A 24,761-nucleotide genomic window follows, 5' to 3' on the forward strand; every position below is an offset into this window, starting at 1 on the left:
CTTCTCCTGTTCTTCGTTGGTTTCCTATGAACTGAACCGCAAAACCATTTCTCTGAGATTCCAATGAGCTGATAAAGTTGAAACGCATGCCTTGTGGTTTCGTGCCTTCCCTGCAGTAATTCGCCACGCCGGTTCCGACGTGAATGACAAGCAGATGTTCTGGAAACTCTTTGCTGCTTGCAATTCTTGGAGCAAAGTGGAATGTATTTCACACTGAGCAAGTTTCAGCTGGCTCAGAGTCTCCAGTGTACATTGCTCTCTTTCCCGCCAGCTCAGAAGAGAACAATAGGAGGGACAAAGGAGTGAACAACGATCCGTGTGGGAGGGTGAATAACTGTTAATGGAGAGCGTTCGTGGCTAACAATAAGTAGTGTGTCGTAGCAGACTATGTGATAACAAGGGGCTCGTATGTGTGTGGTAGGGGTCAAGGATATGGGGGATTTCAGGCCCTAAAGTCGTGCAACTCGATCTTGAAGACCGGAGGGCTGTAGGGTTTTGAATTGGAATATGAGGCGTTGTTCTTCCATCTGGAGCTGAGCTTTGCTGGAGCACTGCTGCAAGCCTGAGACAGAGATTTTGGCCAGGGAACAGGGTGGCGTGTTAAAGTGGCAGGAAAGCAGAAGCTCAGGTCCGTTTTTTGCGGGCAGAACCGAGGTGTTCTGCGAAGCAGTCATCCAGATTATACTTCATGCTCGGTTGGGGACACGACACTATGAGCGGCGAATGCAGGAGACTAGGTTGCGGCAAATGTGCAGGTGAAGTGCTGCTTCACCTGGAAGATATGTTCGAGCCTGGAAGGATATTCAGGAAGGAGCAGGTAAATTGTGCTTCTGAGTGAAATCACGGTTCGTAAAAACAGAATGTGACAATTTAGACAGAGTTAATATTTGCTTGTCGGCGATATGTCTGCCGGTGCGTGATGGGAGCATAACCCAGAAGGGAAACCATCTTTCCTATTCACTCAATGTTGTCTTTAGCAGCTTGTTGTGCACCTCGCCTTCTCATCTGCTTCCCAAAAATCTTCGACGTAAATATTTCACATTGATATACTGGCCCAATATGCACAGTTGAGATGACACACTCGTGGAGGTCTGCGGGGTCTTCTCTTGTTCTCTGTACCCTGTGTTGAGGAGGGTAATGCTTGTCACTGGTCACTCCGGTGTCAGAGAAAAGTTTAGAAAGAAAACGGTTTAATTTTCTGCCAGTAGAGAGGGCCCTGTTCCTGGGGACGGGCAAACGGCAGCTGAGAGACAGAATGAGAAGCAGCTGTTCATAGAGTCATAGAGATGTACAGCATGGAAACAGACCCTTCGGTCCAAACCCGTCCATGCCGACCAGATATCCCACCCCAATCTAGTCCCACCTGCCAGCACCCGGCCCATATACCTCCAAACCCTTCCTATTCATATATCCATCCAAACGCCACTTAAATGTTGCAATTGTACCAGCCTCCGCCACTTTCTCTGGCAGCTCATTCCATGCACGCACTACCCTCTGCGTGAAAATGTTGCCGCTTAGGTCTCTTTTATATCTTTCCCCTCTCACCCTAAATCTATGCCCTCTAGTTCTTGACTCCCCGACCCCAGGGAAAAGACTTTGCCTATTTATCCTATCCATGCCCCTCATAATTTTGTAAACCTCCATAAAGTCACCCTTCAGCCTCCGACGTTGCAGAGAAAACAGCCCCAGCCTGTTCAATGTCAACTATACTTCACTCTGAGCAAGTTTCAGCTGGTTCAAGAGGTAGAGCGGGGGGTGGGGCGGGAGCTCGCTTGCTGTCTGGCTCGTTGGTCTAGGGGTATGATTCTCGCTTTGGGTCTTCGTCGACGCAGATTTGCGAGGGATCCCGGGTTCAAATCCCGGACGAGCCCACGTTTTATGACTTGTGCAAAAGTGCCTCTTCCATTTTCTCAAAAAGCACCTTCGTTAAACGAGGTTGGGCTCCCTGGCGTACCAATGGAACAGAAAGCAGCGAAGTGAAATGATTGGAGATAGCGTTGAATAGGTTGACGTGAGTGTTGCGGTGTTTGAGGGATGTCAGCGATGAGGGTGGGTTGGAAATTTGGGACAGCTCTCTTCGGAGAACAGAAGTTTGAAATCTGGCCCGATTGAAGCTTTCCAAGTTACGCGAAGTCGAGACAGAGAAAGTAATGTAGTCAAAATGCTCCCACGCCTGAAAGGATCGGCAACGATTCGGCGGAGATTTAAAGTCATGAGGAAAAGAACCAAAAGTGACATCAGGGAGAACGCTTTCGTACAGGGAGTGGTTGGGGTCAGTAAATTCCTAACTGACACTGACAAAGAGGCAGATTCATGAGACGCAAACGGGAATCCGGTGGTCATGTTTAAAGTAACAATGTGCAGAATTACATGGAGAAGGCAAGAGAATGATACGAATAGAGACCCACGTTTACTTACTGTGTCGACCCAGCAGAGCGAAGGTGGGCCGCATGGCGTCTATTCAGAGTGAAATCACAGTTCGACCAACAGAATGTGGGAAGTTAGAAAAAGTTTATATTTACACAGCCTCCATACGTCTGCGCAACACCATATAAGACGACAGCAGTGGAGATCTTTGACAACAGTCTCGTCAGACGAAAGGCTAAAGGGACCTGTGGAAAACGGCGCCGTGCGTAAGAGCAGAGTGGCGCAGCGGGAGCGTGCTGGGCCCATAACCCAGAGGTCGATGGATCGAAACCATCCTCTGCTATTGTTCAGTGTCTCCTTGAGCGACTTTCCATTGCGATGGGACTCCGTTCGGCATCTTGCCTTTCAAAAGACTGTCTGAATGCCCCGTATCATACCATATCGTTTGGCGAAACTCACACCGTTCAAGTGACCGGCTTTTGGAGGTCTGAGTCGTCTTCTCCTGTTCTTCGTTGGTTTCCTATGAACTGAACCGCAAAACCACTTCTCTGAGATGCCAATGAGCTGATAAAGTTGAAACGCATGCCTTGTGGTTTCGTGCCTTCCCTGCAGTAATTCGCCACGCCGGTTCCGACGTGAATGACAAGCAGATGTTCTGGAAACTCTTTGCTGCTTGCAATTCTTGGAGCAAAGTGGAATGTATTTCACACTGAGCAAGTTTCAGCTGGCTCAGAGTCTCCTGTGTACATTGCTCTCTTTCCCGCCAGCTCAGAGAGAGAACAATAGGAGGGACAAAGGAGTGAACAACGATCCGTGTGGGAGGGTGAATAACTGTTAATGGAGAGCGTTCGTGGCTAACAATAAGTAGTGTGTCGTAGCAGACTATGTGATAACAAGGGGCTCGTATGTGTGTGGTAGGGGTCAAGGATATGGGGGATTTCAGGACCTAAAGTCGTGCAACTCGATCTTGAAGACCGGAGGGCTGTAGGGTTTTGAAGTGGAATATGAGGCGTTGTTCTTCCATCTGGAGCTGAGCTTTGCTGGAGCACTGCTGCAAGCCTGAGACAGAGATTTTGGCCAGGGAACAGGGTGGCGTGTTAAAGTGGCAGGAAAGCAGAAGCTCAGGGCCTCTATTTGCGGGCAGAACCGAGATGTTCTGCGAAGCAGTCACCCAGTTTATACTTCATGCTCTGTTGGGGAAACGACACTATGATAAGCGAATGCAGTAGACTAGGTTGCGGCAAATGTGCAGGTGAAGTGCTGCTTCACCTGGAAGATATGTTCGAGCCTGGAAGGATATTCAGGAGGGAGCAGGTAAATTGTGCTTCTGAGTGAAATCACGGTTCGTAAAAACAGAATGTGGCAATTTAGACCGAGTTAATATTTGCTTGTGGGCGATATGTCTGCCGGTGCGTGATGGGAGCATAACCCAGAAGGGAAACCATCTTTCCTATTCACTCAATGTTGTCTTTAGCAGCTTGTTGTGCACCTCGCCTTCTCATCTGCTTTCCAAAAATCTTCGACGTAAATATTTCACATTGATATACTGGCCCAAAATGCACAGTTGAGATGACACACTCGTGGAGGACTGCGGGGTCTTCTCCTGTTCTCTGTACCCTATGTTGAGGAGGGTAATGCTTGTCACTCCGGTGTCAGAGAAAAGTTTAGAAAGAAAACGGTTTAATTTTCTGCCAGTAGAGAGGGCCCTGTTCCTGGGGACGGGCAAACGGCAGCTGAGAGACAGAATGAGAAGCAGCTGTTCATAGAGTCATAGAGATGTACAGCATGGAAACAGACCCTTCGGTCCAAACCCGTCCATGCCGACCAGATATCCCACCCCAATCTAGTCCCACCTGCCAGCACCCGGCCCATATACCTCCAAACCCTTCCTATTCATATATCCATCCAAACGCCACTTAAATGTTGCAATTGTACCAGCCTCCGCCACTTTCTCTGGCAGCTCATTCCATGCACGCACTACCCTCTGCGTGAAAATGTTGCCGCTTAGGTCTCTTTTATATCTTTCCCCTCTCACCCTAAATCTATGCCCTCTAGTTCTTGACTCCCCGACCCCAGGGAAAAGACTTTGCCTATTTATCCTATCCATGCCCCTCATAATTTTGTAAACCTCCATAAAGTCACCCTTCAGCCTCCGACGTTGCAGAGAAAACAGCCCCAGCCTGTTCAATGTCAACTATACTTCACTCTGAGCAAGTTTCAGCTGGTTCAAGAGGTAGAGCGGGGGGTGGGGCGGGAGCTCGCTTGCTGTCTGGCTCGTTGGTCTAGGGGTATGATTCTCGCTTTGGGTCTTCGTCGACGCAGATTTGCGAGAGATCCCGGGTTCAAATCCCGGACGAGCCCACGTTTTATGACTTGTGCAAAAGTGCCTCTTCCATTTTCTCAAAAAGCACCTTCGTTAAACGAGGTTGGGCTCCCTGGCGTACCAATGGAACAGAAAGCAGCGAAGTGAAATGATTGGAGATAGCGTTGAATAGGTTGACGTGAGTGTTGCGGTGTTTGAGGGATGTCAGCGATGAGGGTGGGTTGGAAATTTGGGACAGCTCTCTTCGGAGAACAGAAGTTTGAAATCTGGCCCGATTGAAGCTTTCCAAGTTACGCGAAGTCGAGACAGAGAAAGTAATGTAGTCAAAATGCTCCCACGCCTGAAAGGATCGGCAACGATTCGGCGGAGATTTAAAGTCATGAGGAAAAGAACCAAAAGTGACATCAGGGAGAACGCTTTCGTACAGGGAGTGGTTGGGGTCAGTAAATTCCTAACTGACACTGACAAAGAGGCAGTGATGGCGCATGGCGTCTATTCAGAGTGAAATCACAGTTCGACCAACAGAATGTGGGAAGTTAGAAAAAGTTTATATTTACACAGCCTCCATACGTCTGCGAAACACCATATAAGACGACAGCAGTGGAGATCTTTGACAACAGTCTCGTCAGACGAAAGGCTAAAGGGACCTGTGGAAAACGGCGCCGTGCGTAAGAGCAGAGTGGCGCAGCGGGAGCGTGCTGGGCCCATAACCCAGAGGTCGATGGATCGAAACCATCCTCTGCTATTGTTCAGTGTCTCCTTGAGCGACTTTCCATTGCGATGGGACTCCGTTCGGCATCTTGCCTTTCAAAAGACTTTCTGACTGTCTGAATGCCCCGTATCATACCATATCGTTTGGCGAAACTCACACCGTTCAAGTGACCGGCTTTTGGAGGTCTGAGTCGTCTTCTCCTGTTCTTCGTTGGTTTCCTATGAACTGAACCGCAAAACCACTTCTCTGAGATGCCAATGAGCTGATAAAGTTGAAACGCATGCCTTGTGGTTTCGTGCCTTCCCTGCAGTAATTCGCCACGCCGGTTCCGACGTGAATGACAAGCAGATGTTCTGGAAACTCTTTGCTGCTTGCAATTCTTGGAGCAAAGTGGAATGTATTTCACACTGAGCAAGTTTCAGCTGGCTCAGAGTCTCCTGTGTACATTGCTCTCTTTCCCGCCAGCTCAGAGAGAGAACAATAGGAGGGACAAAGGAGTGAACAACGATCCGTGTGGGAGGGTGAATAACTGTTAATGGAGAGCGTTCGTGGCTAACAATAAGTAGTGTGTCGTAGCAGACTATGTGATAACAAGGGGCTCGTATGTGTGTGGTAGGGGTCAAGGATATGGGGGATTTCAGGACCTAAAGTCGTGCAACTCGATCTTGAAGACCGGAGGGCTGTAGGGTTTTGAAGTGGAATATGAGGCGTTGTTCTTCCATCTGGAGCTGAGCTTTGCTGGAGCACTGCTGCAAGCCTGAGACAGAGATTTTGGCCAGGGAACAGGGTGGCGTGTTAAAGTGGCAGGAAAGCAGAAGCTCAGGGCCTCTATTTGCGGGCAGAACCGAGATGTTCTGCGAAGCAGTCACCCAGTTTATACTTCATGCTCTGTTGGGGAAACGACACTATGATAAGCGAATGCAGTAGACTAGGTTGCGGCAAATGTGCAGGTGAAGTGCTGCTTCACCTGGAAGATATGTTCGAGCCTGGAAGGATATTCAGGAGGGAGCAGGTAAATTGTGCTTCTGAGTGAAATCACGGTTCGTAAAAACAGAATGTGGCAATTTAGACCGAGTTAATATTTGCTTGTGGGCGATATGTCTGCCGGTGCGTGATGGGAGCATAACCCAGAAGGGAAACCATCTTTCCTATTCACTCAATGTTGTCTTTAGCAGCTTGTTGTGCACCTCGCCTTCTCATCTGCTTTCCAAAAATCTTCGACGTAAATATTTCACATTGATATACTGGCCCAAAATGCACAGTTGAGATGACACACTCGTGGAGGACTGCGGGGTCTTCTCCTGTTCTCTGTACCCTATGTTGAGGAGGGTAATGCTTGTCACTCCGGTGTCAGAGAAAAGTTTAGAAAGAAAACGGTTTAATTTTCTGCCAGTAGAGAGGGCCCTGTTCCTGGGGACGGGCAAACGGCAGCTGAGAGACAGAATGAGAAGCAGCTGTTCATAGAGTCATAGAGATGTACAGCATGGAAACAGACCCTTCGGTCCAAACCCGTCCATGCCGACCAGATATCCCACCCCAATCTAGTCCCACCTGCCAGCACCCGGCCCATATACCTCCAAACCCTTCCTATTCATATATCCATCCAAACGCCACTTAAATGTTGCAATTGTACCAGCCTCCGCCACTTTCTCTGGCAGCTCATTCCATGCACGCACTACCCTCTGCGTGAAAATGTTGCCGCTTAGGTCTCTTTTATATCTTTCCCCTCTCACCCTAAATCTATGCCCTCTAGTTCTTGACTCCCCGACCCCAGGGAAAAGACTTTGCCTATTTATCCTATCCATGCCCCTCATAATTTTGTAAACCTCCATAAAGTCACCCTTCAGCCTCCGACGTTGCAGAGAAAACAGCCCCAGCCTGTTCAATGTCAACTATACTTCACTCTGAGCAAGTTTCAGCTGGTTCAAGAGGTAGAGCGGGGGGTGGGGCGGGAGCTCGCTTGCTGTCTGGCTCGTTGGTCTAGGGGTATGATTCTCGCTTTGGGTCTTCGTCGACGCAGATTTGCGAGAGATCCCGGGTTCAAATCCCGGACGAGCCCACGTTTTATGACTTGTGCAAAAGTGCCTCTTCCATTTTCTCAAAAAGCACCTTCGTTAAACGAGGTTGGGCTCCCTGGCGTACCAATGGGACAGAAAGCAGCGAAGTGAAATGATTGGAGATAGCGTTGAATAGGTTGACGTGAGTGTTGCGGTGTTTGAGGGATGTCAGCGATGAGGGTGGGTTGGAAATTTGGGACAGCTCTCTTCGGAGAACAGAAGTTTGAAATCTGGCCCGATTGAAGCTTTCCAAGTTACGCGAAGTCGAGACAGAGAAAGTAATGTAGTCAAAATGCTCCCACGCCTGAAAGGATCGGCAACGATTCGGCGGAGATTTAAAGTCATGAGGAAAAGAACCAAAAGTGACATCAGGGAGAACGCTTTCGTACAGGGAGTGGTTGGGGTCAGTAAATTCCTAACTGACACTGACAAAGAGGCAGATTCATGAGACGCAAACGGGAATCCGGTGGTCATGTTTAAAGTAACAATGTGCAGAATTACATGGAGAAGGCAAGAGAATGATACGAATAGAGACCCACGTTTACTTACTGTGTCGACCCAGCAGAGCGAAGGTGGGCCGCATGGCGTCTATTCAGAGTGAAATCACAGTTCGACCAACAGAATGTGGGAAGTTAGAAAAAGTTTATATTTACACAGCCTCCATACGTCTGCGCAACACCATATAAGACGACAGCAGTGGAGATCTTTGACAACAGTCTCGTCAGACGAAAGGCTAAAGGGACCTGTGGAAAACGGCGCCGTGCGTAAGAGCAGAGTGGCGCAGCGGGAGCGTGCTGGGCCCATAACCCAGAGGTCGATGGATCGAAACCATCCTCTGCTATTGTTCAGTGTCTCCTTGAGCGACTTTCCATTGCGATGGGACTCCGTTCGGCATCTTGCCTTTCAAAAGACTTCCTGACTGTCTGAATGCCCCGTATCATACCATATCGTTTGGCGAAACTCACACCGTTCAAGTGACCGGCTTTTGGAGGTCTGAGTCGTCTTCTCCTGTTCTTCGTTGGTTTCCTATGAACTGAACCGCAAAACCACTTCTCTGAGATGCCAATGAGCTGATAAAGTTGAAACGCATGCCTTGTGGTTTCGTGCCTTCCCTGCAGTAATTCGCCACGCCGGTTCCGACGTGAATGACAAGCAGATGTTCTGGAAACTCTTTGCTGCTTGCAATTCTTGGAGCAAAGTGGAATGTATTTCACACTGAGCAAGTTTCAGCTGGCTCAGAGTCTCCTGTGTACATTGCTCTCTTTCCCGCCAGCTCAGAGAGAGAACAATAGGAGGGACAAAGGAGTGAACAACGATCCGTGTGGGAGGGTGAATAACTGTTAATGGAGAGCGTTCGTGGCTAACAATAAGTAGTGTGTCGTAGCAGACTATGTGATAACAAGGGGCTCGTATGTGTGTGGTAGGGGTCAAGGATATGGGGGATTTCAGGACCTAAAGTCGTGCAACTCGATCTTGAAGACCGGAGGGCTGTAGGGTTTTGAAGTGGAATATGAGGCGTTGTTCTTCCATCTGGAGCTGAGCTTTGCTGGAGCACTGCTGCAAGCCTGAGACAGAGGTTTTGGCCAGGGAACAGGGTGGCGTGTTAAAGTGGCAGGAAAGCAGAAGCTCAGGGCCTCTATTTGCGGGCAGAACCGAGATGTTCTGCGAAGCAGTCACCCAGTTTATACTTCATGCTCTGTTGGGGAAACGACACTATGATAAGCGAATGCAGTAGACTAGGTTGCGGCAAATGTGCAGGTGAAGTGCTGCTTCACCTGGAAGATATGTTCGAGCCTGGAAGGATATTCAGGAGGGAGCAGGTAAATTGTGCTTCTGAGTGAAATCACGGTTCGTAAAAACAGAATGTGGCAATTTAGACCGAGTTAATATTTGCTTGTGGGCGATATGTCTGCCGGTGCGTGATGGGAGCATAACCCAGAAGGGAAACCATCTTTCCTATTCACTCAATGTTGTCTTTAGCAGCTTGTTGTGCACCTCGCCTTCTCATCTGCTTTCCAAAAATCTTCGACGTAAATATTTCACATTGATATACTGGCCCAAAATGCACAGTTGAGATGACACACTCGTGGAGGACTGCGGGGTCTTCTCCTGTTCTCTGTACCCTATGTTGAGGAGGGTAATGCTTGTCACTCCGGTGTCAGAGAAAAGTTTAGAAAGAAAACGGTTTAATTTTCTGCCAGTAGAGAGGGCCCTGTTCCTGGGGACGGGCAAACGGCAGCTCAGAGACAGAATGAGAAGCAGCTGTTCATAGAGTCATAGAGATGTACAGCATGGAAACAGACCCTTCGGTCCAAACCCGTCCATGCCGACCAGATATCCCACCCCAATCTAGTCCCACCTGCCAGCACCCGGCCCATATACCTCCAAACCCTTCCTATTCATATATCCATCCAAACGCCACTTAAATGTTGCAATTGTACCAGCCTCCGCCACTTTCTCTGGCAGCTCATTCCATGCACGCACTACCCTCTGCGTGAAAATGTTGCCGCTTAGGTCTCTTTTATATCTTTCCCCTCTCACCCTAAATCTATGCCCTCTAGTTCTTGACTCCCCGACCCCAGGGAAAAGACTTTGCCTATTTATCCTATCCATGCCCCTCATAATTTTGTAAACCTCCATAAAGTCACCCTTCAGCCTCCGACGTTGCAGAGAAAACAGCCCCAGCCTGTTCAATGTCAACTATACTTCACTCTGAGCAAGTTTCAGCTGGTTCAAGAGGTAGAGCGGGGGGTGGGGCGGGAGCTCGCTTGCTGTCTGGCTCGTTGGTCTAGGGGTATGATTCTCGCTTTGGGTCTTCGTCGACGCAGATTTGCGAGAGATCCCGGGTTCAAATCCCGGACGAGCCCACGTTTTATGACTTGTGCAAAAGTGCCTCTTCCATTTTCTCAAAAAGCACCTTCGTTAAACGAGGTTGGGCTCCCTGGCGTACCAATGGAACAGAAAGCAGCGAAGTGAAATGATTGGAGATAGCGTTGAATAGGTTGACGTGAGTGTTGCGGTGTTTGAGGGATGTCAGCGATGAGGGTGGGTTGGAAATTTGGGACAGCTCTCTTCGGAGAACAGAAGTTTGAAATCTGGCCCGATTGAAGCTTTCCAAGTTACGCGAAGTCGAGACAGAGAAAGTAATGTAGTCAAAATGCTCCCACGCCTGAAAGGATCGGCAACGATTCGGCGGAGATTTAAAGTCATGAGGAAAAGAACCAAAAGTGACATCAGGGAGAACGCTTTCGTACAGGGAGTGGTTGGGGTCAGTAAATTCCTAACTGACACTGACAAAGAGGCAGATTCATGAGACGCAAACGGGAATCCGGTGGTCATGTTTAAAGTAACAATGTGCAGAATTACATGGAGAAGGCAAGAGAATGATACGAATAGAGACCCACGTTTACTTACTGTGTCGACCCAGCAGAGCGAAGGTGGGCCGCATGGCGTCTATTCAGAGTGAAATCACAGTTCGACCAACAGAATGTGGGAAGTTAGAAAAAGTTTATATTTACACAGCCTCCATACGTCTGCGCAACACCATATAAGACGACAGCAGTGGAGATCTTTGACAACAGTCTCGTCAGACGAAAGGCTAAAGGGACCTGTGGAAAACGGCGCCGTGCGTAAGAGCAGAGTGGCGCAGCGGGAGCGTGCTGGGCCCATAACCCAGAGGTCGATGGATTGAAACCATCCTCTGCTATTGTTCAGTGTCTCCTTGAGCGACTTTCCATTGCGATGGGACTCCGTTCGGCATCTTGCCTTTCAAAAGACTTCCTGACTGTCTGAATGCCCCGTATCATACCATATCGTTTGGCGAAACTCACACCGTTCAAGTGACCGGCTTTTGGAGGTCTGAGTCGTCTTCTCCTGTTCTTCGTTGGTTTCCTATGAACTGAACCGCAAAACCACTTCTCTGAGATGCCAATGAGCTGATAAAGTTGAAACGCCTGCCTTGTGGTTTCGTGCCTTCCCTGCAGTAATTCGCCACGCCGGTTCCGACGTGAATGACAAGCAGATGTTCTGGAAACTCTTTGCTGCTTGCAATTCTTGGAGCAAAGTGGAATGTATTTCACACTGAGCAAGTTTCAGCTGGCTCAGAGTCTCCTGTGTACATTGCTCTCTTTCCCGCCAGCTCAGAGAGAGAACAATAGGAGGGACAAAGGAGTGAACAACGATCCGTGTGGGAGGGTGAATAACTGTTAATGGAGAGCGTTCGTGGCTAACAATAAGTAGTGTGTCGTAGCAGACTATGTGATAACAAGGGGCTCGTATGTGTGTGGTAGGGGTCAAGGATATGGGGGATTTCAGGACCTAAAGTCGTGCAACTCGATCTTGAAGACCGGAGGGCTGTAGGGTTTTGAAGTGGAATATGAGGCGTTGTTCTTCCATCTGGAGCTGAGCTTTGCTGGAGCACTGCTGCAAGCCTGAGACAGAGATTTTGGCCAGGGAACAGGTTGGCGTGTTAAAGTGGCAGGAAAGCAGAAGCTCAGGGCCTCTATTTGCGGGCAGAACCGAGATGTTCTGCGAAGCAGTCACCCAGTTTATACTTCATGCTCTGTTGGGGAAACGACACTATGATAAGCGAATGCAGTAGACTAGGTTGCGGCAAATGTGCAGGTGAAGTGCTGCTTCACCTGGAAGATATGTTCGAGCCTGGAAGGATATTCAGGAGGGAGCAGGTAAATTGTGCTTCTGAGTGAAATCACGGTTCGTAAAAACAGAATGTGGCAATTTAGACCGAGTTAATATTTGCTTGTGGGCGATATGTCTGCCGGTGCGTGATGGGAGCATAACCCAGAAGGGAAACCATCTTTCCTATTCACTCAATGTTGTCTTTAGCAGCTTGTTGTGCACCTCGCCTTCTCATCTGCTTTCCAAAAATCTTCGACGTAAATATTTCACATTGATATACTGGCCCAAAATGCACAGTTGAGATGACACACTCGTGGAGGACTGCGGGGTCTTCTCCTGTTCTCTGTACCCTATGTTGAGGAGGGTAATGCTTGTCACTCCGGTGTCAGAGAAAAGTTTAGAAAGAAAACGGTTTAATTTTCTGCCAGTAGAGAGGGCCCTGTTCCTGGGGACGGGCAAACGGCAGCTCAGAGACAGAATGAGAAGCAGCTGTTCATAGAGTCATAGAGATGTACAGCATGGAAACAGACCCTTCGGTCCAAACCCGTCCATGCCGACCAGATATCCCACCCCAATCTAGTCCCACCTGCCAGCACCCGGCCCATATACCTCCAAACCCTTCCTATTCATATATCCATCCAAACGCCACTTAAATGTTGCAATTGTACCAGCCTCCGCCACTTTCTCTGGCAGCTCATTCCATGCACGCACTACCCTCTGCGTGAAAATGTTGCCGCTTAGGTCTCTTTTATATCTTTCCCCTCTCACCCTAAATCTATGCCCTCTAGTTCTTGACTCCCCGACCCCAGGGAAAAGACTTTGCCTATTTATCCTATCCATGCCCCTCATAATTTTGTAAACCTCCATAAAGTCACCCTTCAGCCTCCGACGTTGCAGAGAAAACAGCCCCAGCCTGTTCAATGTCAACTATACTTCACTCTGAGCAAGTTTCAGCTGGTTCAAGAGGTAGAGCGGGGGGTGGGGCGGGAGCTCGCTTGCTGTCTGGCTCGTTGGTCTAGGGGTATGATTCTCGCTTTGGGTCTTCGTCGACGCAGATTTGCGAGAGATCCCGGGTTCAAATCCCGGACGAGCCCACGTTTTATGACTTGTGCAAAAGTGCCTCTTCCATTTTCTCAAAAAGCACCTTCGTTAAACGAGGTTGGGCTCCCTGGCGTACCAATGGAACAGAAAGCAGCGAAGTGAAATGATTGGAGATAGCGTTGAATAGGTTGACGTGAGTGTTGCGGTGTTTGACGGATGTCAGCGATGAGGGTGGGTTGGAAATTTGGGACAGCTCTCTTCGGAGAACAGAAGTTTGAAATCTGGCCCGATTGAAGCTTTCCAAGTTACGCGAAGTCGAGACAGAGAAAGTAATGTAGTCAAAATGCTCCCACGCCTGAAAGGATCGGCAACGATTCGGCGGAGATTTAAAGTCATGAGGAAAAGAACCAAAAGTGACATCAGGGAGAACGCTTTCGTACAGGGAGTGGTTGGGGTCAGTAAATTCCTAACTGACACTGACAAAGAGGCAGATTCATGAGACGCAAACGGGAATCCGGTGGTCATGTTTAAAGTAACAATGTGCAGAATTACATGGAGAAGGCAAGAGAATGATACGAATAGAGACCCACGTTTACTTACTGTGTCGACCCAGCAGAGCGAAGGTGGGCCGCATGGCGTCTATTCAGAGTGAAATCACAGTTCGACCAACAGAATGTGGGAAGTTAGAAAAAGTTTATATTTACACAGCCTCCATACGTCTGCGCAACACCATATAAGACGACAGCAGTGGAGATCTTTGACAACAGTCTCGTCAGACGAAAGGCTAAAGGGACCTGTGGAAAACGGCGCCGTGCGTAAGAGCAGAGTGGCGCAGCGGGAGCGTGCTGGGCCCATAACCCAGAGGTCGATGGATTGAAACCATCCTCTGCTATTGTTCAGTGTCTCCTTGAGCGACTTTCCATTGCGATGGGACTCCGTTCGGCATCTTGCCTTTCAAAAGACTTCCTGACTGTCTGAATGCCCCGTATCATACCATATCGTTTGGCGAAACTCACACCGTTCAAGTGACCGGCTTTTGGAGGTCTGAGTCGTCTTCTCCTGTTCTTCGTTGGTTTCCTATGAACTGAACCGCAAAACCACTTCTCTGAGATGCCAATGAGCTGATAAAGTTGAAACGCCTGCCTTGTGGTTTCGTGCCTTCCCTGCAGTAATTCGCCACGCCGGTTCCGACGTGAATGACAAGCAGATGTTCTGGAAACTCTTTGCTGCTTGCAATTCTTGGAGCAAAGTGGAATGTATTTCACACTGAGCAAGTTTCAGCTGGCTCAGAGTCTCCTGTGTACATTGCTCTCTTTCCCGCCAGCTCAGAGAGAGAACAATAGGAGGGACAAAGGAGTGAACAACGATCCGTGTGGGAGGGTGAATAACTGTTAATGGAGAGCGTTCGTGGCTAACAATAAGTAGTGTGTCGTAGCAGACTATGTGATAACAAGGGGCTCGTATGTGTGTGGTAGGGGTCAAGGATATGGGGGATTTCAGGACCTAAAGTCGTGCAACTCGATCTTGAAGACCGGAGGGCTGTAGGGTTTTGAAGTGGAATATGAGGCGTTGTTCTTCCATCTGGAGCTGAGCTTTGCTGGAGCACTGCTGCAAGCCTGAGACAGAGATTTTGGCCAGGGAACAGGGTGGCGTGTTAAAGTGGCAGGAAAGCAGATGCTCAGGGCCTCTATTTGCGGGCAGAACCGAGATGTTCTGCGAAGCAGTCACCCAGTTTATACTTCATGCTCTGTTGGGGAAACGACACTATGATAAGCGAATGCAGTAGACTAGGTTGCGGCAAATGTGCAGGTGAAGTGCTGCTTCACCTGGAAGATACGTTCGAGCCTGGAAGGATATTCAGGAGGGAGCAGGTAAATTGTGCTTCTGAGTGAAATCACGGTTCGTAAAAACAGAATGTGGCAATTTAGACCGAGTTAATATTTGCTTGTGGGCGATATGTCTGCCGGTGCGTGATGGGAGCATAACCCAGAAGGGAAACCATCTTTCCTATTCACTCAATGTTGTCTTTAGCAGCTTGTTGTGCACCTCGCCTTCTCATCTGCTTTCCAAAAATCTTCGACGTAAATATTTCACATTGATATACTGGCCCAAAATGCACAGTTGAGATGACACACTCGTGGAGGACTGCGGGGTCTTCTCCTGTTCTCTGTACCCTATGTTGAGGAGGGTAATGCTTGTCACTCCGGTGTCAGAGAAAAGTTTAGAAAGAAAACGGTTTAATTTTCTGCCAGTAGAGAGGGCCCTGTTCCTGGGGACGGGCAAACGGCAGCTGAGAGACAGAATGAGAAGCAGCTGTTCATAGAGTCATAGAGATGTACAGCATGGAAACAGACCCTTCGGTCCAAACCCGTCCATGCCGACCAGATATCCCACCCCAATCTAGTCCCACCTGCCAGCACCCGGCCCATATACCTCCAAACCCTTCCTATTCATATATCCATCCAAACGCCACTTAAATGTTGCAATTGTACCAGCCTCCGCCACTTTCTCTGGCAGCTCATTCCATGCACGCACTACCCTCTGCGTGAAAATGTTGCCGCTTAGGTCTCTTTTATATCTTTCCCCTCTCACCCTAAATCTATGCCCTCTAGTTCTTGACTCCCCGACCCCAGGGAAAAGACTTTGCCTATTTATCCTATCCATGCCCCTCATAATTTTGTAAACCTCCATAAAGTCACCCTTCAGCCTCCGACGTTGCAGAGAAAACAGCCCCAGCCTGTTCAATGTCAACTATACTTCACTCTGAGCAAGTTTCAGCTGGTTCAAGAGGTAGAGCGGGGGGTGGGGCGGGAGCTCGCTTGCTGTCTGGCTCGTTGGTCTAGGGGTATGATTCTCGCTTTGGGTCTTCGTCGACGCAGATTTGCGAGAGATCCCGGGTTCAAATCCCGGACGAGCCCACGTTTTATGACTTGTGCAAAAGTGCCTCTTCCATTTTCTCAAAAAGCACCTTCGTTAAACGAGGTTGGGCTCCCTGGCGTACCAATGGGACAGAAAGCAGCGAAGTGAAATGATTGGAGATAGCGTTGAATAGGTTGACGTGAGTGTTGCGGTGTTTGACGGATGTCAGCGATGAGGGTGGGTTGGAAATTTGGGACAGCTCTCTTCGGAGAACAGAAGTTTGAAATCTGGCCCGATTGAAGCTTTCCAAGTTACGCGAAGTCGAGACAGAGAAAGTAATGTAGTCAAAATGCTCCCACGCCTGAAAGGATCGGCAACGATTCGGCGGAGATTTAAAGTCATGAGGAAAAGAACCAAAAGTGACATCAGGGAGAACGCTTTCGTACAGGGAGTGGTTGGGGTCAGTAAATTCCTAACTGACACTGACAAAGAGGCAGATTCATGAGACGCAAACGGGAATCCGGTGGTCATGTTTAAAGTAACAATGTGCAGAATTACATGGAGAAGGCAAGAGAATGATACGAATAGAGCACGTTTACTTACTGTGTCGACCCAGCAGAGCGAAGGTGGGCCGCATGGCGTCTATTCAGAGTGAAATCACAGTTCGACCAACAGAATGTGGGAAGTTAGAAAAAGTTTATATTTACACAGCCTCCATACGTCTGCGCAACACCATATAAGACGACAGCAGTGGAGATCTTTGACAACAGTCTCGTCAGACGAAAGGCTAAAGGGACCTGTGGAAAAAGGCGCCGTGCGTAAGAGCAGAGTGGCGCAGCGGGAGCGTGCTGGGCCCATAACCCAGAGGTCGATGGATCGAAACCATCCTCTGCTATTGTTCAGTGTCTCCTTGAGCGACTTTCCATTGCGATGGGACTCCGTTCAAAAGACTTCCTGACTGTCTGAATGCCCCGTATCATACCATATCGTTTGGCGAAACTCACACCGTTCAAGTGACCGGCTTTTGGAGGTCTGAGTCGTCTTCTCCTGTTCTTCGTTGGTTTCCTATGAACTGAACCGCAAAACCACTTCTCTGAGATGCCAATGAGCTGATAAAGTTGAAACGCATGCCTTGTGGTTTCGTGCCTTCCCTGCAGTAATTCGCCACGCCGGTTCCGACGTGAATGACAAGCAGATGTTCTGGAAACTCTTTGCTGCTTGCAATTCTTGGAGCAAAGTGGAATGTATTTCACACTGAGCAAGTTTCAGCTGGCTCAGAGTCTCCTGTGTACATTGCTCTCTTTCCCGCCAGCTCAGAGAGAGAACAATAGGAGGGACAAAGGAGTGAACAACGATCCGTGTGGGAGGGTGAATAACTGTTAATGGAGAGCGTTCGTGGCTAACAATAAGTAGTGTGTCGTAGCAGACTATGTGATAACAAGGGGCTCGTATGTGTGTGGTAGGGGTCAAGGATATGGGGGATTTCAGGACCTAAAGTCGTGCAACTCGATCTTGAAGACCGGAGGGCTGTAGGGTTTTGAAGTGGAATATGAGGCGTTGTTCTTCCATCTGGAGCTGAGCTTTGCTGGAGCACTGCTGCAAGCCTGAGACAGAGATTTTGGCCAGGGAACAGGGTGGCGTGTTAAAGTGGCAGGAAAGCAGAAGCTCAGGGCCTCTATTTGCGGGCAGAACCGAGATGTTCTGCGAAGCAGTCACCCAGTTTATACTTCATGCTCTGTTGGGGAAACGACACTATGATAAGCGAATGCAGTAGACTAGGTTGCGGCAAATGTGCAGGTGAAGTGCTGCTTCACCTGGAAGATATGTTCGAGCCTGGAAGGATATTCAGGAGGGAGCAGGTAAATTGTGCTTCTGAGTGAAATCACGGTTCGTAAAAACAGAATGTGGCAATTTAGACCGAGTTAATATTTGCTTGTGGGCGATATGTCTGCCGGTGCGTGATGGGAGCATAACCCAGAAGGGAAACCATCTTTCCTATTCACTCAATGTTGTCTTTAGCAGCTTGTTGTGCACCTCGCCTTCTCATCTGCTTTCCAAAAATCTTCGACGTAAATATTTCACATTGATATACTGGCCCAAAATGCACAGTTGAGATGACACACTCGTGGAGGACTGCGGGGTCTTCTCCTGTTCTCTGTACCCTATGTTGAGGAGGGTAATGCTTGTCACTCCGGTGTCAGAGAAAAGTTTAGAAAGAAAACGGTTTAATTTTCTGCCAGTAGAGAGGGCCCTGTTCCTGGGGACGGGCAAACGGCAGCTGAGAGACAGAATGAGAAGCAGCTGTTCATAGAGTCATAGAGATGTACAGCATGGAAACAGACCCTTCGGTCCAAACCCGTCCATGCCGACCAGATATCCCACCCCAATCTAGTCCCACCTGCCAGCACCCGGCCCATATACCTCCAAACCCTTCCTATTCATATATCCATCCAAACGCCACTTAAATGTTGCAATTGTACCAGCCTCCGCCACTTTCTCTGGCAGCTCATTCCATGCACGCACCACACTCTGCGTGAAAATGTTGCCCCTTAGGTCTCTTTTATATCTTTCCCCTCTCACCCTAAATCTATGCCCTCTAGTTCTTGACTCCCCGACCCCAGGGAAAAGACTTTGCCTATTTATCCTATCCATGCCCCTCATAATTTTGTAAACCTCCATAAAGTCACCCTTCAGCCTCCGACGTTGCAGAGAAAACAGACCCAGCCTGTTCAATGTCAACTATACTTCACTCTGAGCAAGTTTCAGCTGGTTCAAGAGGTAGAGCGGGGGGTGGGGCGGGAGCTCACTAGCTGTCTGGCTCGTTGGTCTAGGGGTATGATTCTCGCTTTGGGTCTTCGTCGACGCAGATTTGCGAGAGATCCCGGGTTCAAATCCCGGACGAGCCCACGTTTTATGACTTGTGCAAAAGTGCCTCTTCCATTTTCTCAAAAAGCACCTTCGTTAAACGAGGTTGGGCTCCCTGGCGTACCAATGGGACAGAAAGCAGCGAAGTGAAATGATTGGAGATAGCGTTGAATAGGTTGACGTGAGTGTTGCGGTGTTTGACGGATGTCAGCGATGAGGGTGGGTTGGAAATTTGGGACAGCTCTCTTCGGAGAACAGAAGTTTGAAATCTGGCCCGATTGAAGCTTTCCAAGTTACGCGAAGTCGAGACAGAGAAAGTAATGTAGTCAAAATGCTCCCACGCCTGAAAGGATCGGCAACGATTCGGCGGAGATTTAAAGTCATGAGGAAAAGAACCAAAAGTGACATCAGGGAGAACGCTTTCGTACAGGGAGTGGTTGGGGTCAGTAAATTCCTAACTGACACTGACAAAGAGGCAGATTCATGAGACGCAAACGGGAATCCGGTGGTCATGTTTAAAGTAACAATGTGCAGAATTACATGGAGAAGGCAAGAGAATGATACGAATAGAGACCCACGTTTACTTACTGTGTCGACCCAGCAGAGCGAAGGTGGGCCGCATGGCGTCTATTCAGAGTGAAATCACAGTTCGACCAACAGAATGTGGGAAGTTAGAAAAAGTTTATATTTACACAGCCTCCATACGTCTGCGCAACACCATATAAGACGACAGCAGTGGAGATCTTTGACAACAGTCTCGTCAGACGAAAGGCTAAAGGGACCTGTGGAAAACGGCGCCGTGCGTAAGAGCAGAGTGGCGCAGCGGGAGCGTGCTGGGCCCATAACCCAGAGGTCGATGGATCGAAACCATCCTCTGCTATTGTTCAGTGTCTCCTTGAGCGACTTTCCATTGCGATGGGACTCCGTTCAAAAGACTTCCTGACTGTCTGAATGCCCCGTATCATACCATATCGTTTGGCGAAACTCACACCGTTCAAGTGACCGGCTTTTGGAGGTCTGAGTCGTCTTCTCCTGTTCTTCGTTGGTTTCCTATGAACTGAACCGCAAAACCACTTCTCTGAGATGCCAATGAGCTGATAAAGTTGAAACGCATGCCTTGTGGTTTCGTGCCTTCCCTGCAGTAATTCGCCACGCCGGTTCCGACGTGAATGACAAGCAGATGTTCTGGAAACTCTTTGCTGCTTGCAATTCTTGGAGCAAAGTGGAATGTATTTCACACTGAGCAAGTTTCAGCTGGCTCAGAGTCTCCTGTGTACATTGCTCTCTTTCCCGCCAGCTCAGAGAGAGAACAATAGGAGGGACAAAGGAGTGAACAACGATCCGTGTGGGAGGGTGAATAACTGTTAATGGAGAGCGTTCGTGGCTAACAATAAGTAGTGTGTCGTAGCAGACTATGTGATAACAAGGGGCTCGTATGTGTGTGGTAGGGGTCAAGGATATGGGGGATTTCAGGACCTAAAGTCGTGCAACTCGATCTTGAAGACCGGAGGGCTGTAGGGTTTTGAAGTGGAATATGAGGCGTTGTTCTTCCATCTGGAGCTGAGCTTTGCTGGAGCACTGCTGCAAGCCTGAGACAGAGATTTTGGCCAGGGAACAGGGTGGCGTGTTAAAGTGGCAGGAAAGCAGAAGCTCAGGGCCTCTATTTGCGGGCAGAACCGAGATGTTCTGCGAAGCAGTCACCCAGTTTATACTTCATGCTCTGTTGGGGAAACGACACTATGATAAGCGAATGCAGTAGACTAGGTTGCGGCAAATGTGCAGGTGAAGTGCTGCTTCACCTGGAAGATATGTTCGAGCCTGGAAGGATATTCAGGAGGGAGCAGGTAAATTGTGCTTCTGAGTGAAATCACGGTTCGTAAAAACAGAATGTGGCAATTTAGACCGAGTTAATATTTGCTTGTGGGCGATATGTCTGCCGGTGCGTGATGGGAGCATAACCCAGAAGGGAAACCATCTTTCCTATTCACTCAATGTTGTCTTTAGCAGCTTGTTGTGCACCTCGCCTTCTCATCTGCTTTCCAAAAATCTTCGACGTAAATATTTCACATTGATATACTGGCCCAAAATGCACAGTTGAGATGACACACTCGTGGAGGACTGCGGGGTCTTCTCCTGTTCTCTGTACCCTATGTTGAGGAGGGTAATGCTTGTCACTCCGGTGTCAGAGAAAAGTTTAGAAAGAAAACGGTTTAATTTTCTGCCAGTAGAGAGGGCCCTGTTCCTGGGGACGGGCAAACGGCAGCTGAGAGACAGAATGAGAAGCAGCTGTTCATAGAGTCATAGAGATGTACAGCATGGAAACAGACCCTTCGGTCCAAACCCGTCCATGCCGACCAGATATCCCACCCCAATCTAGTCCCACCTGCCAGCACCCGGCCCATATACCTCCAAACCCTTCCTATTCATATATCCATCCAAACGCCACTTAAATGTTGCAATTGTACCAGCCTCCGCCACTTTCTCTGGCAGCTCATTCCATGCACGCACTACCCTCTGCGTGAAAATGTTGCCGCTTAGGTCTCTTTTATATCTTTCCCCTCTCACCCTAAATCTATGCCCTCTAGTTCTTGACTCCCCGACCCCAGGGAAAAGACTTTGCCTATTTATCCTATCCATGCCCCTCATAATTTTGTAAACCTCCATAAAGTCACCCTTCAGCCTCCGACGTTGCAGAGAAAACAGCCCCAGCCTGTTCAATGTCAACTATACTTCACTCTGAGCAAGTTTCAGCTGGTTCAAGAGGTAGAGCGGGGGGGTGGGGCTGGAGCTCGCTTGCTGTCTGGCTCGTTGGTCTAGGGGTATGATTCTCGCTTTGGGTCTTCGTCGACGCAGATTTGCGAGAGATCCCGGGTTCAAATCCCGGACGAGCCCACGTTTTATGACTTGTGCAAAAGTGCCTCTTCCATTTTCTCAAAAAGCACCTTCGTTAAACGAGGTTGGGCTCCCTGGCGTACCAATGGGACAGAAAGCAGCGAAGTGAAATGATTGGAGATAGCGTTGAATAGGTTGACGTGAGTGTTGCGGTGTTTGACGGATGTCAGCGATGAGGGTGGGTTGGAAATTTGGGACAGCTCTCTTCGGAGAACAGAAGTTTGAAATCTGGCCCGATTGAAGCTTTCCAAGTTACGCGAAGTCGAGACAGAGAAAGTAATGTAGTCAAAATGCTCCCACGCCTGAAAGGATCGGCAACGATTCGGCGGAGATTTAAAGTCATGAGGAAAAGAACCAAAAGTGACATCAGGGAGAACGCTTTCGTACAGGGAGTGGTTGGGGTCAGTAAATTCCTAACTGACACTGACAAAGAGGCAGATTCATGAGACGCAAACGGGAATCCGGTGGTCATGTTTAAAGTAACAATGTGCAGAATTACATGGAGAAGGCAAGAGAATGATACGAATAGAGACCCACGTTTACTTACTGTGTCGACCCAGCAGAGCGAAGGTGGGCCGCATGGCGTCTATTCAGAGTGAAATCACAGTTCGACCAACAGAATGTGGGAAGTTAGAAAAAGTTTATATTTACACAGCCTCCATACGTCTGCGCAACACCATATAAGACGACAGCAGTGGAGATCTTTGACAACAGTCTCGTCAGACGAAAGGCTAAAGGGACCTGTGGAAAACGGCGCCGTGCGTAAGAGCAGAGTGGCGCAGCGGGAGCGTGCTGGGCCCATAACCCAGAGGTCGATGGATCGAAACCATCCTCTGCTATTGTTCAGTGTCTCCTTGAGCGACTTTCCATTGCGATGGGACTCCGTTCAAAAGACTTCCTGACTGTCTGAATGCCCCGTATCATACCATATCGTTTGGCGAAACTCACACCGTTCAAGTGACCGGCTTTTGGAGGTCTGAGTCGTCTTCTCCTGTTCTTCGTTGGTTTCCTATGAACTGAACCGCAAAACCACTTCTCTGAGATGCCAATGAGCTGATAAAGTTGAAACGCATGCCTTGTGGTTTCGTGCCTTCCCTGCAGTAATTCGCCACGCCGGTTCCGACGTGAATGACAAGCAGATGTTCTGGAAACTCTTTGCTGCTTGCAATTCTTGGAGCAAAGTGGAATGTATTTCACACTGAGCAAGTTTCAGCTGGCTCAGAGTCTCCTGTGTACATTGCTCTCTTTCCCGCCAGCTCAGAGAGAGAACAATAGGAGGGACAAAGGAGTGAACAACGATCCGTGTGGGAGGGTGAATAACTGTTAATGGAGAGCGTTCGTGGCTAACAATAAGTAGTGTGTCGTAGCAGACTATGTGATAACAAGGGGCTCGTATGTGTGTGGTAGGGGTCAAGGATATGGGGGATTTCAGGACCTAAAGTCGTGCAACTCGATCTTGAAGACCGGAGGGCTGTAGGGTTTTGAAGTGGAATATGAGGCGTTGTTCTTCCATCTGGAGCTGAGCTTTGCTGGAGCACTGCTGCAAGCCTGAGACAGAGATTTTGGCCAGGGAACAGGGTGGCGTGTTAAAGTGGCAGGAAAGCAGAAGCTCAGGGCCTCTATTTGCGGGCAGAACCGAGATGTTCTGCGAAGCAGTCACCCAGTTTATACTTCATGCTCTGTTGGGGAAACGACACTATGATAAGCGAATGCAGTAGACTAGGTTGCGGCAAATGTGCAGGTGAAGTGCTGCTTCACCTGGAAGATATGTTCGAGCCTGGAAGGATATTCAGGAGGGAGCAGGTAAATTGTGCTTCTGAGTGAAATCACGGTTCGTAAAAACAGAATGTGGCAATTTAGACCGAGTTAATATTTGCTTGTGGGCGATATGTCTGCCGGTGCGTGATGGGAGCATAACCCAGAAGGGAAACCATCTTTCCTATTCACTCAATGTTGTCTTTAGCAGCTTGTTGTGCACCTCGCCTTCTCATCTGCTTTCCAAAAATCTTCGACGTAAATATTTCACATTGATATACTGGCCCAAAATGCACAGTTGAGATGACACACTCGTGGAGGACTGCGGGGTCTTCTCCTGTTCTCTGTACCCTATGTTGAGGAGGGTAATGCTTGTCACTCCGGTGTCAGAGAAAAGTTTAGAAAGAAAACGGTTTAATTTTCTGCCAGTAGAGAGGGCCCTGTTCCTGGGGACGGGCAAACGGCAGCTGAGAGACAGAATGAGAAGCAGCTGTTCATAGAGTCATAGAGATGTACAGCATGGAAACAGACCCTTCGGTCCAAACCCGTCCATGCCGACCAGATATCCCACCCCAATCTAGTCCCACCTGCCAGCACCCGGCCCATATACCTCCAAACCCTTCCTATTCATATATCCATCCAAACGCCACTTAAATGTTGCAATTGTACCAGCCTCCGCCACTTTCTCTGGCAGCTCATTCCATGCACGCACTACCCTCTGCGTGAAAATGTTGCCGCTTAGGTCTCTTTTATATCTTTCCCCTCTCACCCTAAATCTATGCCCTCTAGTTCTTGACTCCCCGACCCCAGGGAAAAGACTTTGCCTATTTATCCTATCCATGCCCCTCATAATTTTGTAAACCTCCATAAAGTCACCCTTCAGCCTCCGACGTTGCAGAGAAAACAGCCCCAGCCTGTTCAATGTCAACTATACTTCACTCTGAGCAAGTTTCAGCTGGTTCAAGAGGTAGAGCGGGGGGTGGGGCGGGAGCTCGCTTGCTGTCTGGCTCGTTGGTCTAGGGGTATGATTCTCGCTTTGGGTCTTCGTCGACGCAGATTTGCGAGAGATCCCGGGTTCAAATCCCGGACGAGCCCACGTTTTATGACTTGTGCAAAAGTGCCTCTTCCATTTTCTCAAAAAGCACCTTCGTTAAACGAGGTTGGGCTCCCTGGCGTACCAATGGGACAGAAAGCAGCGAAGTGAAATGATTGGAGATAGCGTTGAATAGGTTGACGTGAGTGTTGCGGTTCA

At 48.9% G+C, this 24,761-nt stretch overlaps 9 non-coding genes across 9 annotated transcripts; all 9 read left to right on the top strand.

Annotated features, from left to right (window-relative positions):
• Positions 1–1,781: 1,781 nt before the first annotated feature.
• Positions 1,782–1,871, top strand: trnap-ugg (transfer RNA proline (anticodon UGG)). The gene is given in 2 exon segments: positions 1,782–1,817; positions 1,836–1,871. It is a non-coding gene; the product is annotated as a tRNA-Pro (tRNA).
• Positions 1,872–4,638: 2,767 nt separating this feature from the next.
• On the top strand, positions 4,639–4,728 carry trnap-ugg (transfer RNA proline (anticodon UGG)). The gene is given in 2 exon segments: positions 4,639–4,674; positions 4,693–4,728. It is a non-coding gene; the product is annotated as a tRNA-Pro (tRNA).
• Positions 4,729–7,371: 2,643 nt separating this feature from the next.
• Positions 7,372–7,461, top strand: trnap-ugg (transfer RNA proline (anticodon UGG)). Its single transcript is given in 2 exon segments — positions 7,372–7,407; positions 7,426–7,461. It is a non-coding gene; the product is annotated as a tRNA-Pro (tRNA).
• A 2,775-nt stretch (positions 7,462–10,236) lies between these two features.
• Positions 10,237–10,326, top strand: trnap-ugg (transfer RNA proline (anticodon UGG)). Its single transcript is given in 2 exon segments — positions 10,237–10,272; positions 10,291–10,326. It is a non-coding gene; the product is annotated as a tRNA-Pro (tRNA).
• Positions 10,327–13,101: 2,775 nt separating this feature from the next.
• trnap-ugg (transfer RNA proline (anticodon UGG)) lies at positions 13,102–13,191 on the top strand. The gene is given in 2 exon segments: positions 13,102–13,137; positions 13,156–13,191. It is a non-coding gene; the product is annotated as a tRNA-Pro (tRNA).
• Positions 13,192–15,966: 2,775 nt separating this feature from the next.
• On the top strand, positions 15,967–16,056 carry trnap-ugg (transfer RNA proline (anticodon UGG)). Its single transcript is given in 2 exon segments — positions 15,967–16,002; positions 16,021–16,056. It is a non-coding gene; the product is annotated as a tRNA-Pro (tRNA).
• A 2,757-nt stretch (positions 16,057–18,813) lies between these two features.
• trnap-ugg (transfer RNA proline (anticodon UGG)) lies at positions 18,814–18,903 on the top strand. The gene is given in 2 exon segments: positions 18,814–18,849; positions 18,868–18,903. It is a non-coding gene; the product is annotated as a tRNA-Pro (tRNA).
• A 2,761-nt stretch (positions 18,904–21,664) lies between these two features.
• trnap-ugg (transfer RNA proline (anticodon UGG)) lies at positions 21,665–21,754 on the top strand. Its single transcript is given in 2 exon segments — positions 21,665–21,700; positions 21,719–21,754. It is a non-coding gene; the product is annotated as a tRNA-Pro (tRNA).
• A 2,760-nt stretch (positions 21,755–24,514) lies between these two features.
• On the top strand, positions 24,515–24,604 carry trnap-ugg (transfer RNA proline (anticodon UGG)). Its single transcript is given in 2 exon segments — positions 24,515–24,550; positions 24,569–24,604. It is a non-coding gene; the product is annotated as a tRNA-Pro (tRNA).
• Positions 24,605–24,761: the final 157 nt, after the last annotated feature.

Source organism: Chiloscyllium plagiosum, unplaced genomic scaffold (genome assembly GCF_037043375.1).
Source record: "Chiloscyllium plagiosum isolate Xiang-an unplaced genomic scaffold, Cpla_swu_hap1 HiC_scaffold_27, whole genome shotgun sequence".
NCBI classification, from domain to species: Eukaryota; Metazoa; Chordata; class Chondrichthyes; order Orectolobiformes; family Hemiscylliidae; genus Chiloscyllium; species Chiloscyllium plagiosum.